Source organism: Hemiscyllium ocellatum, chromosome 35, assembly GCF_020745735.1.
Source record: "Hemiscyllium ocellatum isolate sHemOce1 chromosome 35, sHemOce1.pat.X.cur, whole genome shotgun sequence".
NCBI lineage: Eukaryota > Metazoa > Chordata > Chondrichthyes > Orectolobiformes > Hemiscylliidae > Hemiscyllium > Hemiscyllium ocellatum.
In genome coordinates this window covers 11431269-11449835 of record NC_083435.1, presented here as the reverse complement: position 1 = coordinate 11449835, position 18567 = coordinate 11431269, and positions in this window count along the sequence as shown.

Sequence of the window (18567 nt, the reverse complement as noted above, 5' to 3'; positions counted from 1 at the left end):
GGCCTCCTCTATATTGGGGAGACGGGCCGCCTACCTGCGGAACGCTTCAGGGAACACCTCTGGGATGCCCAGACCAACCAACCCAACCACCCCGTGGCTCAACACTTTAACTCCCTCTCCCACTCCACCAAGGACATGCAGGTCCTTGGACTCCTCCATCGCCAGAACATAACAACATGACGGTTGGAGGAAGAGCACCTCATCTTCTGCCTGGGAACCCTCCAACCACAAGGGATGAACTCAGATTTCTTCAGTTTCCTCAATTCCCCTCCCCCCACCTTGTCTCAGTCGATTCCCTCGAACTCAGCGCCACCCTCCTAACCTGCAATTTTCTTCCTGACCACTCCGGCCCCACCCCCACTCCGGCCTATCACCCTCACCTTGACCTCCTTCCACCTATCACATCTCCATCGCCCCTCCCCCAAGTCCCTCCTCCCTACCTTTTATCTTAGCCTGCTGGACACACTTTCCTCATTCCTGATGAAGGGCTTTTGCCCGAAACGTCGAATTTCCTGTTCCTTGGATGCTGCCTCACCTGCTGCGCTTTAACCCACAACACATTTTCAGCTCTGATCTCCAGCATCTGCAGACCTCACTTTTTACTCAAGTCATTCCACCCATGCACCACCCTCTGCGTGAACAAGTTGCACCTTAGGCCCCTTTTAAATCTTTTCCCTCTCACCCTAAACTTCTAGTCCCAGACCCACCCAACCCAAGAAAAAGACCTTGTCGATTTATTCTTTCCATGATCCTCATGAATTTTTTTAACAAACCCAGGGAACTTCAACTCTCCAGGGAAAACAGCCTCAACCTATCCAGTGTCTCCATACAGCTCAAACTCTTCAATCAAGCAACAGCCCTGTAAATCTCCTCTGAACCCCCTCACGTTTCACATCTTTCTCATAGGAGGGAAACCAGACTTGCACACAATAATACAAAAGTGGCCTAATCAATGTCCTACACAGTCACAACATGACCTCCCAACTCCTATGTTCAATGTAGTGACCAATAAAGGCAAGCATACCAAACGGCCCCTTCACTATCCTGTCTACCTGTGACTCCACCCTCAAGGAAATATGAACCTGCAAGACAAGGTCTCCTCGTTCAGCAACACCCTCCAGGACCTTACTATTGAGTGTACAAGTCCTGGCCTGGTTTGCCTTTCCAAATTGCAGCCCCTCACATTTTTCTAAATTAAGTTACATCTGCCACCTCTCAGCCCGTTGTCCTTCTATACATCTATGTGGTGACAAATGCCCTGAATAATTGACCTGTAACATTCCTACTTTGATAAAGTACTGCAGATGTGGTGATCTGAAATAAAAACAGAAATTGCTGGTGAAACTCAGCAGGTCTGGCAGAATCTGTGAAGAGAGATGACATGTGAATGGTGATGGTCTACATTATCATGCAATGACACTTGCATTGTTTACATAACACAAGATGTGGGTCACACAGTACTGAAAAATTCAATTCATTTTTAGTCCAGTACTTGGTATCTCACCAGCATTAAACCCTTTGCATGATCGGGCTCAAACTGAACAATTCATATGCACTGCACCGTGCTTCACTCGGCATGTCATGCTGCAAAAGGACAGAGTTCAGTAAGTTAGAGACTGAGAACTTCAAGTCACATATTATGATATAGTGATGATATGAGTATGTCATTGAAGATGTATTACACTACTGCTGTGAGACGTAACACGATATCGCAAAAGTTTTCAAAAAGATACCTGACATCAATAAACAATGTTGTACATAACCAAACATTTTCAACTCTGTACCTATACAGACATGTATGAACAAAGTTAACAAGATTAACAACTTAAATTTTGATACAATGTTTTCGACAGTATGCCCTGATCTGATAATTATATGCCCATTTGGAGAGTTATGTGTTATTCATGGCTCCTCCTGGTCATCTTGATGCTGGTGCTATCACTCAGCATCATCTAACAATCATTACCTTTAGTCTTTTATTCCTGACTGTCGGCACACCCTACATTGCTCTGGAGTTGGTTTTGTTGTTTTACAATGTAGCATGGTGATCTATCATGATCACATACAACATGGGTTGATTGCCTATCTTAGAAACTTTTCCTGTTATCCAAGTACTTGTGGCTGGATTTCTGATCCATTCTCTGTGTCCGGTGCCTAATTGTGGTGGTCCATCCAAGTCTAAATTGTGTTGGGGATGATGATCCTTTCCAAATTAGTGGTGAACATTTGGCATTGTAATGTGAAAATCCTGTTTTGTTGGACGACACTTGAAGTATATGAATTTGATGTTTGGATCATTGGTTGTGCTAAACTGTAGATTATGGGATGACAATATTATATGAGTAACTTCCCAATTAGCAGATGCTTTGATATGCTTTGCCAGTGAAATGTGTTTTTTGTGAGATACAATTTGCTCTGGCACAGTGAATGAGCTGAAAATAGAAGTCTGTGTTTCAGTGATGGTTGCACTGATTTTGTTACTCAGTCCATTGAACTATAGGAAATTTACAAAAGCAATGTCACAAGGATGTAGTTTTCCCCATGTACTGTGAGTAAATCTGTTACTATTTTTTTTCCTGAAGACTGGAAATAACAATGTATGGATGCAGAATCACCTTTCACTGCTCGGGTTAATCATTTTCATACAGCCAGGAGGCTGGAAGAATACAAGAAGTTAGTTGGAAGAAGTCAACATTTCGGGTATAACACTTCTTCAGAACAGGGTGGGGGTAAGGGGAACTGCAGAAAAAGGGAGTGGGGAATAGGGGGAGGGTTTGTAGGGTAGAAGGGTGGAGGAAGAGTGGTGAGGTAGCGACAGATAAACACAGGTAGAGAGTCTGAACTGATCGGCCGACAGATGGAATGAATCCAGTTGGTAGCTGGAGGGAAGGATCACACAGAGAAATAGGAGGAAGGAGGATGTTCTGGAAAGGGAGTCAGGGGAAAGGAAGGGAGGCTAATCATTTGGTATGCTTCATGTGTATTCATGAGTTGTTGGATATCCCCATTCATCTCTGGCCAGTTTAAAGATTCATGTGCTCACATTCTCTGTGTTCAGTACTCATTATTGTTGGTGTAACATGGTCATAATATCTTGGTGTAATGCTTTTGATATTATCACTTTCTTTCTCTTGAAAATTACTTGGTGTGAAATGCCATGTTTATCAACTCTGGCCAAAATGAGCAATTTTCTTCGGAACTTCCTTAATAATGTCAGGCTACCCTCGGTTGGTTTTGGCAACTCTGCAGTTGCCAACTGCAGTGGTGCAAGTGATTCCAGCCAAAACACTTGTTTGGCTGCTTTTGGAGTATTATATGCAGTTTTGGTTACCACCCTGCCAGCAGGATGTGGAAACTTTGGAAAGAGTGCAGAGAAGGTGCACCAGGATGTTGCCTGGTCTCAGGTCATTGGCAATGAGAAAATGTTAAGAAGACTAGGATTACTTTCCCTGGAAACATGACGGCTGAGAGAAGGCTTATAGAAATCTACACAATTATGGGAGGCATAGCTAGGATATACAGTGAGAGGCATTTTTCCAGAGTTAAAATATCAATTACAAGGGGGCTCAGATTCAAGATGAGGGAAAGTTTAAGAGAGATGAGTGGAGAAATTTTAAACACAGACAGTGATTGGTGCATGGAGCACGTTGCCATAAGAGGTGGTGGAAGCAGACACGTTGGTGAGACATCTGGATAGTAACATGAATAGGGAGGGAATAGAGAAATCCAAACTAAATAAGAGCCAGAGGATTTTTTGTTAGATTAGCTCAGGCATGATGATTGGCACAGGCTTGGAAGTCTGAAAGGCCTATTCCTCTGCTGTATATCTCTATGTTCTCTGTAAGAGATCGACCTTGAGAAATCCAGAACATCCATGACCTTCTTGCCGATAAAGTAGATATGAAATTTCAATTTGATATGATTCATTATTGCCACATGTACCAACACACTGTAAAAGTATTGTTGCGTATGCTGTCCAGGCAAATCATACTTCACAGAAGTACATCAGGGTAATAGAAAAGAATGCAGAATATAATCCTATAGCTGCAGACAAGGTGCAGAGAAAGACCGACACTAATATATGAGAGGTCTGCACCAGTGCTAAAATCGAATGTTTTCTACTGAAATAATTCACTCTAAACAAAAGTAATAAGATTTTTGTGTTACATATAAGAATGTTATATACAGCGCCATCATAACCTTGAATCGATTTATTATTTTCACATGTACCTACATACAGTGAAAAGTTTGGTTTTGCATGCTATACAGACAAGTCCAGAGCTCTTTGTTCTTGTATTCAGTGCCCTGAGTAATAGAAACAATTATCTCAAATACCATCTTGATCACCTCCTAACTGCCCTGCTGCCTCAATGCACTATGGAAATGTACATCAAGATCCCTCTGATCCTCTGGACCAACTGAATCCTACTGTTCACCATGTAATCATTGGTTGTCCCACAATGCATCACTTCATAATTTTCAGGATTAAATTCCATTTGCCACCATTCATATATTGTCAGGACACAACGCGGCCTCCACTATCCAGAAGAGATTTGCACTTTCTGCCGTCACTCGTCTTGACTGAGGAGCCTGGATCCACTGAACCGGTTAGCTGCCTGTTCACACACGCTCTCCAATGTCTGTGTGTCCTCCCGCTAACACACTGGTCAAAAACCTGCTCATGTATCCTTCACATCCTGAGATCCGGGCTCCCTTCCTGTGTTTATCCAGACCCCTTCACTGTTAATAAACACAGCGCTGGGAACTTCAGTCACTTACTCAGAGGAATCCACAGAAACTAAATGTGAAAAGGCATTAACGGCCGGCAACATGAGTATTTAATACGAGGCCTGGGGCTCCCTTAATCCTTTCAGAACAGGATTTATCAGCAGAATTATTACCAGAGCTTTACTGGAGTTATCTAGCATTGCTCTCCACTCTGTGTACGTGCCTTTAAACTTTGTGACAGGCAGGGGGCTATCAGCTACTGAGATCATTGTCACTCAGTCTGTAATTATTGAACAGTCAACGGAATGAATTTGTCTTTGCTCGAATGTTTAAGAATTGATTTCGGTGCTCACTATCCCAGCATTATCATTCCCGACAGGCTCGGCATTAACCAGGAAATAAATCCTCATCAACAATTTCACTGAACTGCTGTTCAGTAAAGAGCGTGTCATTCGCTTTCCACAAACTTCCTCCTGAACTCATTCCAAACTGAAACAGTGAGCCTGACAGTAACAGACCCACGGGAAGATGTGGTGAAATGAGCGGAGACAGAACAGATGGGAATGAACAGGGGGGATGGAAATGGATACACTTTGAAAGGAAGGTTGAGGAGTGGCATTATAAACTGAAACTTAACCCGAGTCCCCGGTTACGTTGATAGTGACTGTCACACACCCACTGTATCAGGGAGGAGAAAGTGAGGGCTGCAGATGATGCAGATCAGAGTCGAGAGTGTGGTGCTGGATAAGCACAGCAGGTCAGGCAGCATCCGAGGAGCAGGAGAATCGATGTTTCAGGCCAAAGCAAAATGTTGATTCTCCTGCTCCTCTGATGCTGCCTGACTTGCTACGCTTCTCCAGCACCACACTGGCGACACTGCATCAGCGACCCACAGATATTCACAACATGTACTTGTGACTGGGGGTTCCTGCACCTAACCGACCAAAGGAGCAGTAAGGATGGAAAAAATATGTCAATCCTCACAGATTATTGGTGTCAGAACATGAAATGTAAATTATTGTCGGATGACGCAAACTGTGTAGGTTTTACAGTGTCATGCTCACGATGCGTTATATGAGAATATCAAATACACATTGGGTTGCTATGAGAATTTCAAACATATATCGGTTTATAGAATCATACAGTGATATAGCTTGGAAACAGACCATTCGGTCCAACTAGTCCATGCTACACATTGGTATGAAATATCAGCAAATGTGTAAATGCTCCACAGACGGGAGGTGGCGCTACATGACGGTGTTGGAGATAAATCAGTCAGTGTTTCTCAGCCTGGGCTTAGGGGAGTCTTTCCAAGGGGGACCCAAATCATTTCCGTGCAGGGTCAGTGGAGTCTTTCCAAATCATTTCTCCCAAGTGTGATTGAGGAACTCATGGGGACAGAATGGTGAGGGAATGGAAGAAAAATTGCAAGAATAGCCCACATTCCACAAGTTAGCACAAGCTTTACTTATTTTAACATGGCGACTTGAGCGTGAAAGCCCTTGACATCAAAGCCACATTTCATCAAGTGTGGTATCACGGCAATCGAGCAAAACTGGAGTCGGTGGAAATCAGGGGGTTGTGGGGACAATGTTTCCACTGGCTACCTGGCACATGAGAAGATGGGTGTGCTTGTTGGAGCTCAATCATATCAGCTCCAGGATATCTCTGCTGGAGTTCCTCAGTGTGGTGCCCTTGCCCAACTATCTTCAGCTGCTTCATCAATGATCTTCCCACCACAATAAGGTCTGAAGTTTGATGATTGTACATCTTTCAGCACCAGTCCTGACTCTGCAGATTCTGAAACCGAACATGTATAAATGCAGCAAGAACTTGACAATATAGAAGCTTAGGCTGACGCTGTCCATTTAAATTTGTGCCACACAAATGCCGAATGAGAGCCCATCCAGCTACTCCCCATTGAAATGCAATGGCTTCATTAAGTTCCCTGCTGAAAACATCCCAGTGGTTACCATTAACCAGAAGTACAATTGCCCTCACCATATAAATGCAGAAGGTTTCAGAGCAGGTCAGAGGCTCAGCATAGTGTATGAAGTCACTCACCTCCCGACTCCCCAAAGCCTGTCTATCATCTACAATGCACAAGCAAAGAGTGTGATGGAACACATTCCATTTGCCTGGGTGGATGCAGCTCCAACAATACTCAAGAAGCTTGACATCATCCAGGACAAAGCAGCCCACCTGAATGGCATTACATCAACAAATACCTGTTGCCTCCGCAACCAATGCTCAGTAGCAGCAGTGTGTACTATCAACAAGCTGAACTGCAGAAATTCACCACAAAGCCTTGGACAGCACCTTGCAAACCCATGACCATGTCCATCTCGAATGACAAAGTAGCAGATACATGGAAACACCGCCACCTGCGAATTACTTCCAAATCACTCACCAACCTGACTTGGAAACTTGTCTCTGCTGCTGAGTAGAAACCCAAGAATTCCCTCCCTCAGTGTGTTGTGGCTCTACCATGTGACTCTGCACATCGACTGCAGCGATTCAAGAAGAGAACTCATCGCCTTCTCAAGGGCATCTAGGCCCAGCAGGAAGAACACATCCCTCGAGCAAATGCAAACATGAGTATTTTCCCCACTAAACTTCTTGAAGGGGCAGCATGGTGGCTCAGTAGTTAACACTGTTGCCTTACAGTGCCAGGTTCCATTCTAGCCTTGGGCGACCGTCTGTGTGGATTTTGCACATTCTCCCCATGTCAGCATGGGTTTCCTACCCCAGTCCAAAGATGTGCAGGTTAGGTGAATTGGCCATGCTAAATTACCCATCCTGTGAAGTGCATCAGTCAGAGGGAAATTGGTCTGGGTGGGTTACTTGTCGGAGGGTCAGTGTGGACTTGTTAGGCTGAAGGGCCTGTTTCCACACTGTAGGGAATCTAATTTAAATCTCACCTTCTTCATAGTGACGGGGATTCTTGGTATTATGATTTTCAGCAGGGAGACTCTGATTCACTTTCAGTGGGACGGGAGTTGGGTGACCAGCTGCTGCTGTGATATTTGGCTCTCTTCAATTTGGACTCAGGCAATGGGCAAGTGCCAAGGTCATGCTGCCTGGCCTAATGAGTGTGTCCATCATTTTCAGGTTAATGTCTGCAATTGGGATAAACTTGCCAATTTCACTTCACTGGAAATCTCATCATGCTGCAGCAATGTCCTTTCATGGTAAAGTAACACTGACAAAGTGGATTGGGTTTGCACAGGTCTGTGAATATTGTTATTTATATTTATAACTGCATAAATTATCATTTATTGTGAACATGTAAATAATGTCACATTAAGGGACATTTTATGTCATAATATTCAGTAGAAAGAAACTCATATCTATATAGCTTCCTTTTAAACATTGAGTAGGCCTTCAGCCTTTCCAACATTTATGTGGAGTGAGACTGCGGTGAAGACCGATATAACTATCTGTGTTGGATGTGATGTGCAATTCATTGTATTCATCAGGCCATTTCCACATAATGTTTCTCCCCATGAAACTATCTGTTCTGCAGAGTATTGGTGAAGTTACAAAATACAATTCTTTCTTGTTTAATGTTCTTTCTCATCACTGACCACATCAGTGTCAATAACCTTGACTCACAAATATGCAATTGATAGCATGATAAAGTACACTGTACATGCAGCCATTTCAAATTTCTATGGTATATTTTACTCGGATTTGGGGAAGGGTGGGTGGACATGATAACTGGTTCGCTTGGCACAGAGTCATCAATCAAAAGTGCTGCAGTAAAACTGAACTAGAATTTATGTGAAAGAAAAATGCTGACAAAAATCAAAAGAATTATAGATATTGAGGCAGCAAATCATCAAGTCATAGAACACAGAAACAGCCCCTTCGGTCCAACTCATCCATGCCAACTAAGTCTCTCAAACTAATCTCAGCCCACTTGCCTGTGTTTGGTCCCTGTCCCTGTAAACATTTTCTATTCATGAATCTGTCCAAATATCCTTTAAATGTTGTAACTGTAAGTGCATCTATCACTTCCTCGGGCACATATGCACCATCCCCTGTGTAAAAAGGTAGCCTGAAATTCCATTTTGAATCCTTCTCCTCTCACCTTAAAAGTGATGCCCTCTAGTTTCAAACTCTCATGTCTTCAGGAAGCCACCTTTGCTATTGACCTTACCTACACTCCTCATGATATTATAAACCTCAACCTCTTGTGCTCCAGTGAAAGAAATCCCAGTCTATCCAGCCTCTCCTTATAATCCAAAACCTGCAGTCTAGGTAACATTCTTGTAAAACTTTTCTAAACCTTCTCCGCTGTCGTGATATTCTTCCAAAAGCAGGGTGACTAAAAATGTACACCTTACTCCAGAAGAAGCCACACCAGTGTTTTATACCTGCTATGCCAGCGCTTAATACCTTCTTCTGATTAAAAACAATGTTTAAACACATGCTTTGAAATTAACTTGCAAAATAGTGATAGAGAAAATCAAGAAATGTCTATGCAACCCAAACACTGAAGTAAGTTTGTTCAGAGCGGTCAGATGTAACTCATGTTGATGATTCCTAATTTGGGAAATTCCTACTTTCAAAAGAGGATAGTTACAAACAAATGTCAAGGTGCTTTGCCATATCAAGGTGAGGAAGGGAGAGAAAGGAAATGAAGGAATTAGGAAAGTACAAGAATAAAAGAAGATTCATACATCAATAATGTCATACAATCCAAACTAAGCAACAAAGTATCAAGAAGACGATTATTTCATTTCAGATTCAAGTTACAATACAACCATTGCATAGGCACACTGCTATTGCATTCACCAAAATAGTGGCAGGAACTTGCAATGTGATTATCATATCAGAAATCCAGGCCAACCACATCCAGAAATTTAATTATTTAACTATGCAGTGGCAAATCTTACCGCAAGAATTAAGTAAGTAAAAGATAAAGTATTAATTTTTACGGCTGATCTCACATTTAAGATGTCTTCATGCCCATTGCACTCAAACACTTTGGTGACACAAATGGATCAGAAACATGACACACGTCAATGATTTGAAATCTTGTCACATGTAAGAATAAAAAAGATGGTGAAAAGTGTTGTTAAGTTTCACCACTGATAGCGCCGTCTTAAAACCCAGAAAATAAGCCAAAGCACAGACTACAAAGTGAGAAAAATAAAACAATGACGTTCATCTTAAAGAACTTATCTCAATAAAGTGATGTGGCCTTTGGAACAGCTCCAGTTTCTAGCTCAGACATGGGCCCAGATACAGGCTCCTTCATGCCAATGCCTCAAGTCCCCTGCTGCTAAACCAATGACATGACTGCTGCCACGCATCATCACACCATCGTTACTGCAACAATGAGTGACCACACTCCGGCACCTTCTCGCCTCCACCAGTGCCACCACCACGATTTCACGCTGGGCCGACCTCACCTGTGAAGCCACTGCTAGGGCTGTAGGGTCCTATCCTGGGAGCAAACTCATCGCCGTCACTGTCTCAGCCATCTGGCGCACAGGCTGAGCCACAGATCTGGAACCTTGGCTAAGCCTGTTAGTGTGGATCTGATGGTTAAGATTGGGACCTGCTCTTTCTCACCAGGAGACCTTAGGCTGGTGCATTTGCCACATTCTAGCATTGCTGCTGCAATCACCAAATGACTTCTTGTTTGTGATTTACTCAGCCTCACCACATCCCATGACTGTGCCGCCAGCTCCATCTGGTACTCCCTAGGGTCCATTCAATGCAAGGGACAACAAAATGTTTAACATGATCAACAGAAATAAAGTGTGTGTGTCAAATATTCTCTTGCAGTGAAACAATTTGTCACTTCTTTACACGATATGCAGTGTACTGCAACACCAATGTTGTTTACTTAAAACTGAACAATTTGATGTCCCTGCATTGACCCTTAATCCCAGTCATGCAGTTGTGTAGAAAAATCAAATGAAAGGGGAATGGAACAGTTTGGCTGCCTTATGGGTCTCAAAACTGGGCAAACCTCTAGTACAGTTCAATGAAGGGTCTGACCAGCCTCAAGACTTCAATGAACTTAAGCTAGAAACATGTGAATCAGCAGGAGCGGGCCATTTTGCTCTTCGAGCTGTTCTGTCATTCAGTAAAAATTAAGGCAAAGTTAGCCAGAGTTATAAAACCATAAGGTATAGGAGCAGAATTAGGCCATTCAGTCCATCAAGTCTACTAATCCGTTTGATTGTGGCTGATACGCTTCTCAACTCCATTCTCCTGCCTTCCCCCATAACCCTTGATGTCCCCACTGGACAAGAATCTACCAATCACTGTCTTACATCCACTCAATGACTTGGTCTCCACAGCTCTCTGTGGCAATGAGTTCCACAGATTAACCACTCTCGGGCTAAAGAAATTCCTCCTCCTCTGAATAAAGGGGTCAACCCTTCATTATGAAGCTGTGTCCTCATATCCGAATCTCTCCTATGGTAGAAACATCTTTTCCATCTGCACTCTATCTAGGTGTCTCAGAATTCTGTAAGTTTCAATCAGCTCCCCTCCCATCCTTCTATACACCAAGGAGTAAAGACCCAGAGTCCTCAACCACTTCTCATTTGGCAGGACTTTCATCCCCAGAATCATGCTTATAAACGTCCACTGGATCCTCTCCCCTTAGAGATACTGAACAGAGAGATTTTGGAGTCTTAGTCCATGCATCACAGAAAACTGGCATCGATTTCAGTGGGTGTTAAAGATGCCAAATGTAATGTTGGCATTAATTGCAAAGGCCATGAGGAATAAATGGCCATCTGGATCATCTCTGACACCTCCCTCCCCTTCCTCGACCTCTCCATCACCATTAATGATGGCTGACTTGACACTGACAATTTTACAAACCCACCGACTCCCACAGCTCCCTGGATTACACCTCTCCCCACCCTACCCCCTGCAAAAATGCCATCCCGTATTCCCAATTCCTCCACTTCTGCCGTATCTGCTCCCAGGAGGACCAGCTCCACCACAGAACATAACAGATGGCCTCCTTCTTCAGAGACCGCGATTTCCCTTCCCACATGGTTGAAGATGCCCTCCAACTCATCTAATCCACATCCTACACCTCCGCCCTCAAACCCCACCCATCCAACCGCAACAAGCACAGGGCCCCATTGGTCCTCACATTTCACCCGACCAACCTTCACATAAACCGCATCATCCACCTACATTTCCATCATCTCCAAATGGACGCCACCACAAGCGATATATCTCCCTCCCCACCCCTTACCACTTTCCGCAAAGACCTTTCTCTCCGTGACTACCTGGTTAGGACCACACCACCCCAACAACCCACCCTCCCATCCTGGCACCCTCCCCTGCCACCACAGGAATTGCAAAACCTGGGCCCACATCTCCTCTCTCACCTCCATCTAAGGTCGCAAAGCAGCCTTCCACATCCATCAAAGTTTCATCTGCACATCCACCAATGTAATTTATTGTATCCGTTGCTCCCAATGTGGTCTCCTCTACATTTGGGAGACTGGATGCCTTTTCACAGAGTGCTTCACGTAACATAGAACACAGAACAGTACAAAACAGCACTTCAGCCAACGATATTGTGCTGACAATTAAACATTTCCAGGACACCCGCATCAATTAACCCCACCGCCCGGCCCGATCATTTCAATGCCCCCTCCCACTCTGCCAAGGACATGCAGGCCCTGGGCCTTGTCCACCTCTTCTCTGACACCACCTGACACTGGAGGAAGAACGCCACATCTTCCACTCAGAACACTTCAACCCCAGGGCATCAATGTGGACTTCACCAGTTTCCTCATTTCTCCTCCCCCACCTTACCCCAGTTCCAACCTTCCAGCTCAACACTGTCCACATGACCTGTCCTACCTGCCAATCTCCCTTCCCATCAATCCGCTCCACCCTCCCCTCTGACCTATCACCACCATCCCCACCCCATTCACCTATTGTACTCTTTGCTACCTTTCCCCACCCTCCTCTCTGACCTATCACCTCCATCCCCACCCCCATTCACCTATTGTACTCATCCTGCCAACCTAAATTCCATCCATTGGCCACATCCTTCCTGCGACTGGTACACTATTCTCCTATTACTGGTACATCCTGCTACACGGTTGCTCTGCCCTATTAGTCATAGATAATTCTACCTGTTTTCGCTTCTTCTGTTTTCCTAGTTAAAAATCACACAACACCAGGTTATAGTCCAAAACGTTTAATTGGAAGCACACTAGCTTTCGGAGCAACAGTCCTTCATCAGGTGATAGTGGAGGGCTCGATCGTAACAAAGAATTTATCGCAAAAATCTACAGTGTGATGTAACTGAAATTATACATTGAAAAATTGATTGTCTGTTAAGCCTTTCATCTGTTAGAATACAGTGATAATTTCACTTCTTTCATGTATAAAACACACAACCTTTTTTTAAAGTTGCATTCTCGGGTTAGCAGTTAACAATGGTGAGAGCTAGACAATATGTTGAAGGTGTTAGCCCCTGTGTTCTCTGTCTATACCATTGATTCTAATCTAAAAAGTGAGATAACGGAGTTTTACATAAATTCATGCAGTTTTTGAGCTCAGAGTTCTACATGAATGCATGCAGTTTTTGAACAAATTACAATGTAATTCTGCAAGTACAAATTCACCCCACAAAAAATATATGTGTGCATGTGGGTCTGTGTGTGTGTCTGTCTGTCTGTCTGGGGCTGGGGTTATGAGTGTGAGAAAGTGTGTGTGCATCTGCTGACCTAACTTTCTCCCCAATTTGCATTCGGCTAATCAGTCTAACGTATACCTTGAAAAAAAACAAATTCCGATCCAGTTTGAATTTTTTTCTGTGCCATTGTCCTTCTACAGTTCCCTCAATTCAAGGTAATGTTTTTCAATTTTGCTCCACAGTTCAAAAGTAAATAAAATAAAAGATGGTCTTCCTTCCAAAAGGGACACCTGCCATTCTAATCTGAGCTCCAGTTTTCACCACAGACACAGCAAAGTGATGGGGTGCAAATCACTTGGAAATACTACATCCATATGAAATGCAGTAAGTAGATCTAAAATGATTTCAATGGAATCTCCTCAGGGCAATTAGGAATGGCAATATCAAAGGCCATACTGTTAGTAACTACATCCTGTAATGGATTATAAAAAGGGGGCTGTGGTCTGTGTTCCAAGGATTCTCTGTTCTTTCCTCATGTACCAACAAAAGTAAAATACCCTGGAACATCTATGAGAATGCGATCTTGGCAATTCCACAGAGAAAAGATTCCCGGAAGCATCCCACCTTCGGAGCTCACATCTGATTGAAGGAATTGCTCCGGCTGTAATTGCCGTTATCTGTGACACTCCACTATAGCTGTGGTCTACTTCTCCAATAGTTCGGAAACACCTACCTCTAAGATGTTACAAAAAATGTGTCACCACAGCTACTATAGGGCTTCCAATGATGAATGTAACACCCATCACACATCGGGGTGGCGAAACCCCTTTGTTTCCTGTGCTGTAAGATTCAGTACGTTTGCGCAGAGCTACTCTTGACTGGGAACTTTCTTGTTTGTATTTGCAGAGGGAAGCTGTGACTGGAGCGCGTGGTTACAGAAACTCCGTGTGGAGGGCCGAAAGCCTGCAGAATGAGTACCTCCCGGGTATGGAGACGAGTTTGTTTTTTAACCCTACCTGCCGGGAAGGTTCCAATCAGGGAACAACAACATCCTTGCACAGAGAAAGGGGGAGAGTGGGCATTGTGTGTAATAGAGCAAAGAGCAATACAGCACAAGAATGAGCCTTTCAATCCTCCAAGCCTGCACCGACACATTTGGCCCTTCCATACAAAAACTGTCCTCACTTGCAGAATCTGTATCCTTCCAGTCCCTTCCTATTCATGGATTCGTTCAGGTTTCTTGAATGCTGCCATTGTGTCTGCTTCCACCACCTCCTCTTGCAGTGGGTTCCATGCACTCACCACCGTTTGGGTGAAAAACCTGTCTCACAAATTTCTTTTAAATCCTCAACCCCACCCCAGCCCACACTTTGAACAGTATCCCCTCGGAATTGATCCCTCCACCACGGGAAAAAGCTTCATACTTTCCACTTTAACCATGCCATTCACAATCTTATAATATTCTGTCAGGTCGCCCTTCAACCTCCAACCCAACCAATCAAACCATTCTTCTCAGCTAAAATCTTTTGTACCAGTCTCCCATGAGGGACCTTGTCAAACGTTTTACGGAAGTCTATGATGTAGGCAACATCAACCAACTTTCCCTCATCAATCACTTTTGTCACCTCCTCAAAAAAGGCAATCAAGTTAGTGAGGCTTGACCTCCCCTGCTCAAAACCATGCAGCCTATAAACAAAAGCTGTCACTCGGGGAAGAAGCCCACGAAGCCTTTGATCTCTGGTGAGGAAGGACGCCGAGAGAGAATGGCAGGGAGGATTATTCATAAATGTATGTGACACCTTACATTAGTGATTTGTTTCTCAGTATGGAGCTGGATAACTAGGGGTTTATAAAATCCTGAGGGGCATGGATAGGGTAATTAATCAATCCCTTTCTCTGAGAGTTGGGGAGGCCAAAATTAGGAGACATTGGTTTAAGGTAAGAGAGAAAAGATTATAAACTGGCCTGAGGGATTACACACAAAGGGGAGTGCGTTTTTGAAATGAACTGCCTGAGGAAATTCTGGAGGCATGTACAATTGCAACATTTGAAGGCACCTGTATAGTTTTATGAATAGGAAGGGTTTGGAGGGCCAAATGTTGGCAGATGGGGTTAGGTCAGACTTGGATGTATTGTCCGGCACGAATGAAATGGGCCAATAACTCTGTTTCCATTCTTTATAACTCTATGACTTCTTTGTACGGAATTAATTGAACAATATGGAAAGCATTATTTAACTGCAGGTTCTTCTTGCTAATCTTAATCAATAACACCTTCCAAACCTGTGACCTCTTCCACCTAGAAATGCAAGTGGAGCAGCTATAAAGAAACTTACTGGTTGCCCTCAAAACCAAGTAACATCCTGATTTTGATCTATATTGGCATTTCCTCAATGTGATTGCGTCAAAATCTTGTAACCAGTGCTGTGCAAGGATTGCATTAGCTCAAAAAAGGTAAAAACATTGACTGCAGATGCTGGAAACCATAGTCCAGATTAGAGTGGTGCTGGAAAAGCACAGCAGTTCAGGCAGCATCCGAGGAGCAGTAAAATCCATTTTTTGGGTCGATTTTACTGCTCCTCGGATGCTGCCTGAACTGGTGTGATTTTCCGGCGCCACTCTAATCTAGCTCAAAAAAGCTACTTTCTTCCATCTTTTCAAAGATTGTGAGAATGGACAACAAATGCATGCCTAACCCATGATGATCACATCTTCCCTTGTCTCATACAATGCATTGAATTGAATTTGTCCAAGTTCAAACTATTTGTATTCTTTTCCCAAGTTAATGTGTGATTTTATCTGATGACTTATTAAAATCAATTGCCTCTGCATACAGGTGCAATTTTGAGCTTTTGCTTTGACTTTATGAACCAGATTTCATTTAAGTTCCAGGTGGAGAAGGTTAAAAAAAAACAGCCCAAGCATGAGACCAATGACACACAAGTGCATATGTAAACATTGTACAACCTTTTGAGGTCCCTTTCAGAGCTGGCTTTGCACACAACCTATCATGTTTCAAAAACAAAAAGAGAAGTTTCTAGAAAAGATCAGCAGATCTGACAGCATCTTTCACAAAACATTAACTTTGATTTCTCGACACAGATGCCACCAGACCTGCTGAGCTTTTCCAGCAGCTTTTGATTTTGAGTCTGATTTACAGCATCCGGACTTCTTTTAGTTTTTATTCTATCAAATTTCATGCTTCACTCTCCCAACAGCATTAATCAGTGTGTTTTCAATCAGTGTTCCTTTATTACCGAGCAGATAAAGTATTCACTTCATGACAATGAAGACAAAACTCCATCAGTTTAAAGCTGGCAAGAGAAATGAAGATGGTATGAAATTACATGCAGGACTCGTAGTTGATCTTAAATCTCACTGGTTGTCAGTGGTGCTGAGTCCTATCCACCTTTCTTAGATGTTGGATTGAAAAAGGGAAAGATCCTCTCAATGAAAGTGTGAGTGAAGGTGTGGAGATGACACATCTCGTCTGTACTGTAAAATGACACCTGTCCTTTCTCATAGTCCATGAAAACGCCAATATCCTGTAATTAAACCTTTTGGATGAGAGGAGCCGAGAAGACATTGATGTTGATCAAATAACCTTTTCCAAGAAAAGCCATACAATCCAATAGTTGATGTCAGGGTTTGAACATTTTTTTTCCTTCTTCACAGATGCACCGACTGCTCCCAGAATCCACTCAGTCTTGTTTCCTAACTCCACCTCCAAGCAATAACTCCCTGATGTGAATCCCTTTGATCCCAGGACAAGACGCCAGTGTCGAATGTTTCAAGATGTTAGGTAGCCACTGGGGTTTGTCTCCGAGTCTCACATTGGTCTGGTCCTCAGACAGGGTGAGCCAAAAGTTCATTGTGTTTGGATCTGGAGTCAGAGAAGCTGGAGCTGGGATAATTAAAACAACATAGTCATTTATATTCATGCTATTATTTACTTAAATAATTATTTTTGAAAATGCCACACAACAGGTTGCTCAATTCTTCAATCTTCAGTCACTGGCTTAGAATAAATCCTTGGAGAAAGTGAGGACTGCATATGCTGGAGATCGGAGCTGAAAAATGTGTTGCTGGAAAAGCGCAGCAGGTCAGGCAGCATCCAAGGAGCAGGGGAATTGACGTTTCAGGCATAGAAGGGCTTTATCCAAAACGTCGATTCTCCTGCTCCTTAGATGCTGCCTGACCTGCTGCACTTTTCCAGCAATACATTTTTCAGCTTAGAATAGATCCTTACCCTAATCAGGAAGGTATTCTTTTTCTCCCTTCAGTTGGGATATGCAAAAAGTAGTTTTGTGGAAATAGGTAAATGGGAATGTCTAACAAAAGGAATTGGGCACAATGGCCAAGTAGTAAATTTGCTAGCTCCTTAATCCAGGAATTTAGCTAATGTTCTGAGTGGAATTTGAATTGAAAAGCAAGAAAAAAGCTGGAATTAATTATCGACTGCCAAACATGAAACCATTTTCAGGAAATCCCATCTGATTCACTAATGTCCTTCAGACAAGGAAACTGCCATCCTCACCTGGTCTGGCCTACATGTAACTCCAATGTGGTTAACTCTTAATTACCATCTGAAATGTAGAGGCATGACTTTCAGATGTACCCAACCACTAAAAAGTCCCTTCAAGGGCAATATACTGACCAACCGGCGATGCTTCCATCCCACAAATGAATTAAAAAAAGAGAAGCTTGATTTACTGGTTCATTTCAGATGTAGGTGAGAGAGATATTGCTGTCTCTAGCTTCTTTCCGTGCAGAAGGCAAATTCACCCTTCTTACTTATATGGAAAAACTGGACACCATTATTTCAAAGCTGCTTCTCCTTTGCTCCATCTCCAATCAACTTCTCCTGGTCAATGGAAAAGCTGGACGTCATCAAACTATTGTCATTGCTTAGGTAGTGCTGAAAACAAACAAGTAGAGAGAAGTTGCCTGTGCCGATGTTCCCTCAGATGGAATTTAATTTAGATAATGCGAGGTGCTGCATTTTGGAAAAGCAAATTAGAACAGGACTTATACCTGTAATGGTAAGGTCCTGGGGAATGATGCTGAACAATGAACGCTTGGAGTGCAGTTTCATAGTTCCTTGAAAGTTGAGGTCATGTTGCAGCTGTGCAGTACATTGGTTCAGCCAATTTTGGAATATTGCGTGCAGTCCTGGTCTCCTTCATATCAGAAGTATATTGT